General features: G+C 45.1%; 1 protein-coding gene across 1 annotated transcript in view; it reads left to right on the top strand.

Annotated features, from left to right (window-relative positions):
* The window catches only part of LOC116359258 (uncharacterized), a 91,790-nt gene that overhangs the window by 7,532 nt on the left and 79,258 nt on the right, over window positions 1-5,000 (top strand). The window lies entirely within an intron of this gene.

Raw genomic sequence — 5,000 nt, 5'->3', positions numbered from 1 at the left:
CCTCCTCCTCCTACTGATACACACTCTTACTCCTCCTCCTCTTCCTCCTCCTCTTCCTGATAAACACTCTTACTCCTCCTCCTCTTCCTCCTCCTCCTCTTCCTCCTCCTCCTCCTCCTCCTCCTCTTCCTCCTCCTCCTGATACACACTCTTCCTCCTCCTCCTCTTCCTCCTCCTCCTACTGATACACACTCTTACTCCTCCTCCTCTTCCTCCTCCTCCTACTGATACACACTCTTACTCCTTCCTCCTCTTCCTCCTCCTCCTCCTGATAAACACTCTTACTCCTCCTCCTCTTCTTCCTCCTCCTACTGATACACACTCTTACTCCTCCTCCTCCTCTTCCTCCTCCTACTGATACACACTCTTATTCCTCCTCCTCTTCCTCCTCCTCCTACTGATACACACTCTTATTCCTCCTCCTCTTCCTCCTCCTCCTACTGATACACACTCTTACTCCTCCTCCTCTTCCTCCTCCTACTGATACACACTCTTACTCCTCCTCCTCCTCCTCCTCCTACTGATACACACTCTTACTCCTCCTCCTCCTCTTCCTCCTCCTCCTGATACACACTCTTACTCCTCCTCCTCCTCTTCCTCCTCCTACTGATACACACTCTTACTCCTCCTCCTCCTCTTCCTCCTCCTCCTGATACACACTCCTCCTCCTCCTCCTCTTCCTCCTCCTCCTGATACACACTCCTCCTCCTCTTCCTCCTCCTCCTGATACGCACTCCTCCTCCTCCTCTTCCTCCTCCTCCTGATACACACTCCTCCTCCTCCTCTTCCTCCTCCTCCTGATACGCACTCTTACTCCTTCTCCTCTTCCTACTCCTCCTGATACACACTCTTCCTCCTCCTCCTCCTCCTGATACACACTCCTCCACCTCCTCTTCCTCCTCCTCCTGATCACACTCTTACTCCGCAACGCCACACAAATCAGAATCTGGTCATCTGGAGTTGATGGGATGAGCAGCCGGTCCTCCAGAGCAGACCACCCTTCCTCCTCCTCTTCCTCCTCCTCCTCCTCCTGCTCCTACTGATACACACTCTTACTCCTCCTCCTCTTCCTCCTCCTACTGATACACACTCCTCCTCCACCTCTTCTTCTTCCTCCTCCTCTTCCTCCTCCTCCTCCTCTTCCTCCTCCTCTTCATCCTCCTCCTCCTTCTTCTCCTCCTCCTCCTCATCCTCCTCATGCATATACAGCACCACATATGCACAGAATTGTACTTCGACAAGTCTGCCGTAGCTCCCTCTGTACTGGGCCACTCTAGTTGTGTGCCAAGCAGAAGGGATGTGAGATGTAGCGCCCTCTGTACTGGGCCAATCAGAAGGGATGTGAGATGTAGAGCCCTCTGTACTGGGCCACTCTAGTTGTGTGCCAATCAGAAGGGATGTGAGATGTAGCGCCCTCTGTACTGGGCCAAGCAGAAGGGATGTGAGATGTAGCGCCCTCTGTACTGGGCCAATCAGAAGGGATGTGAGATGTAGAGCTCTCTGTACTGGGCCACTCTAGTTCTGTGCCAAGCAGAAGGGATGTGAGATGTAGCGCCCTCTGTACTGGGCCAATCAGAAGGGATGTGAGATGTAGAGCTCTCTGTACTGGGCCACTCTAGTTCTGTGCCAAGCAGAAGGGATGTGAGATGTAGCGCCCTCTGTACTGGGCCAAGCAGAAGGGATGTGAAATGTAGAGCTCTCTGTACTGTGCCACTCTAGTTCTGTGCCAAGCAGAAGGGATGTGAGATGTAGCGCCCTCTGTACTGGGCCAAGCAGAAGGGATGTGAAATGTAGTGCTCTCTGTACTGGGCCACTCTAGTTCTGTGCCAATCAGAAGGGATGTGAGATGTAGAGCCCTCTGTACTGGGCCACTCTAGTGCTGTGCCAATCAGAAGGGATGTGAGATGTAGAGCCCTCTGTACTGGGCCACTCTAGTTCTGTGCCAATCAGAAGGGATGTGAGATGTAGAGCTCTCTGTAGCCAAACCCCAGTGGAGGTGCATCTGCCTCGGTCTGTCAGACTCTGACGTGAGAGTGGTTTTGGCACATGACAGGATACATTAGTTCAGAATGAACTGTCTCCCTTAAAACAATTTCTCTCTCTCTCTATCTCTCTCTCTCCCTCTCTCTGTATCTCTCTCTTTCTCTCTCTCCCTCTCCCTCTCTCTCTCTCTCACTCTCTCCTCTCTCCTCTCTCTCTCCTCTCTCTCTCTCTCTCCTCTATCTCTCTCTCTCTCTCTCTCTCTCTCTCTCTCTCTCTCTCTCTCCCCACACAGTAGATACTACTCCATGATGATATATTAACATGGTTATAACCCTAATGTAACTACTCCATGATGATACATTAACATGGTTATAACCCTAATGTAACAGTAGATACTACTCCATGATGATACGTTAACATGGTTATAACCCTAATGTAACAGTAGATACTACTCCATGATGATACATTAACATGGTTATAACCCTAATGTAACTACTCCATGATGATACATTAACATGGTTATAACCCTAATGTAACAGTAGATACTACTCCATGATGATACATTAACATGGTTATAACCCTAATGTAACAGTAGATACTACTCCATGATGATACATTAACATGGTTATAACCCTAATGTAACAGTAGATACTACTCCATGATGATACATTAACATGGTTATAACCCTAATGTAACAGTAGATACTACTCCATGATGATACATTAACATGGTTATAACCCTAATGTAACAGTAGATACTACTCCATGATGATACGTTAATAAAATGCAATTAATTACTTAAAAATCATACAATGTGATTTTTGTTTTAGATTCCGTCTCTCACAGTTGAAGTGTACCTATGATAAAAATTACAGACCTCTACATGCTTTGTAAGTAGGAAAACCTGCAAAATCGGCAGTGTATCAAATACTTGTTCTCCCCACTGTAGATAGATAGAGAGATAAAACAAGGAGGTGGGGATAGATAAGGAGATAAAGAGAGAGAGAGATACTTACTCGAGGCTAAACCACGACCAACAACATTGGACACTCTATGGAACAAAAAGCCTTCACTATATTATCCTGGAATATCCAAGGCCTGAGGTCATCTGCCTTTGGCCTAAAGAGCAGAAACCCGGACTTCACCAAAGAAATCGGTAATACAGACATTGTCATCCTGCAAGAAACCTGGTATAGAGGAGATGGACCCACTGGTTTGCCCTCTAGGTTACAGAGAGCTGGTAGTCCCATCCACCAAACTACCAGGTGTGAAACAGGGAAGGGGACTCAGGGGGTATGCTAATTTGGTATAGAGCAGACCTAACTCACTCCATTAAATTAATCAAAACAGGAACATTCTACATTTGGCTAGAAATTCAAAAAGAAATTATCCTAACAGAGAAAAATGTCCTCCTGTGTGCTACCTATATCCCCCCACTAGAATCCCCATATTTTAATGAAGACAGCTTCTCCATCCTGGAGGGGGAAATCAATCACTTCCAGGCCCAGGGACATGTACTAGTCTGTGGTGACCTAAATGCCAGAACCGGACAAGAACCTGACACCCTCAGCACACAGGGGGACAAACACCTGCCTGGAGCTGACAGCATTCCCTCCCCCATATGCCCCCCTAGGCACAACTATGACAACATAACCAACAAAAACGGGTCACAACTCCTGCAGCTCTGTCGCACGCTGGGTATGTACATAGTCAACGGTAGGCTTCGAGGGGACTCCTATGGTAGGTACACCTATAGCTCATCTCTTGGCAGTAGTACTGTAGACTACTTTATCACTGACCTCAACCCAGAGTCTCTCAGAGCGTTCACAGTCAGCCCACTGACACCCCTATCAGACCACAGCAAAATCACAGTCTACTTAAACAGAGCAATACTCAATCATGAGGCATCAAAGCCAAAGGAACTGAGTAACATTAAGAAATGCTATAGATGGAAGGAATGCAGTTTGGAAACCTACCAAAAAACAATTAGGCAACAACAAATTCAATCCCTCTTAGACAATTTCCTGGGTAAAACGTTCCACTGTAATAGTGAAGGTGTAAACTTGGCAGTAGAAAATCTTAACAGTATATTTGACCTCTCAGCTTCCCTATCAAATCTAAAAATCTCAAATAGAAAACCGAAGAAAATTAACAATAATGACAAATGGTTTGATGAAGAATGCAAAAATCTAAGAAAGAAATTGAGAAACCTGTCCAACCAAAAACATAGAGACCCGGAAAACCTGAGTCTACGCCTTCACTATGGTGAATCACTAAAACAATACAGAAATACACTACGGAAAAAGAAGGAACAGCATGTCAGAAATCAGCTCAATGCAATTGAAGAATCCATAGACTCTAACCACTTCTGGGAAAATTGGAAAACACTAAACAAACAACAACACGAAGAATTATCTATCCAAAATGGAGATGTATGGGTAAACCACTTCTCCAATCTTTTTGGCTCTATAACAAAGAATAAAGAGCAAAAACATATACATGATCAAACACAGATCTTAGAATCAACTATTAAAGACTACCAGAACCCACTGGATTCTCCAATTACATTGAAAGAGTTACAGGACAAAATAAAAACCCTCCAACCCAAAAAGGCCTGTGGTGTTGATGGTATCCTCAATGAAATGATCAAATATACAGACAACAAATTCCAATTGGCTATACTAAAACTCTTTAACATCATACTTAGCTCTGGCATCTTCCCCAATATTTGGAACCAAGGACTGATCACCCCAATCCACAAAAGTGGAGACAAATTTGACCCCAATAACTACCGTGGAATATGTGTCAACAGTAACCTCGGGAAAATCCTCTGCATTATTATTAACAGCAGACTCGTACATTTCCTCAATGAAAACAATGTACTGAGCAAATGTCAAATTGGCTTTTTACCAAATTACCGTACAACAGACCACGTATTCACCCTGCACACCCTAATTGACAATCAAACAAACCAAAACAAAGGCAAGGTCTTCTCATGCTTTGTTGATTTCAAAAAAG

This window comes from Oncorhynchus kisutch, unplaced genomic scaffold (genome assembly GCF_002021735.2).
Source record: "Oncorhynchus kisutch isolate 150728-3 unplaced genomic scaffold, Okis_V2 Okis02a-Okis13b_hom, whole genome shotgun sequence".
Lineage (NCBI taxonomy): Eukaryota > Metazoa > Chordata > Actinopteri > Salmoniformes > Salmonidae > Oncorhynchus > Oncorhynchus kisutch.
This window is presented reverse-complemented; position numbering and strand designations above follow the sequence as displayed.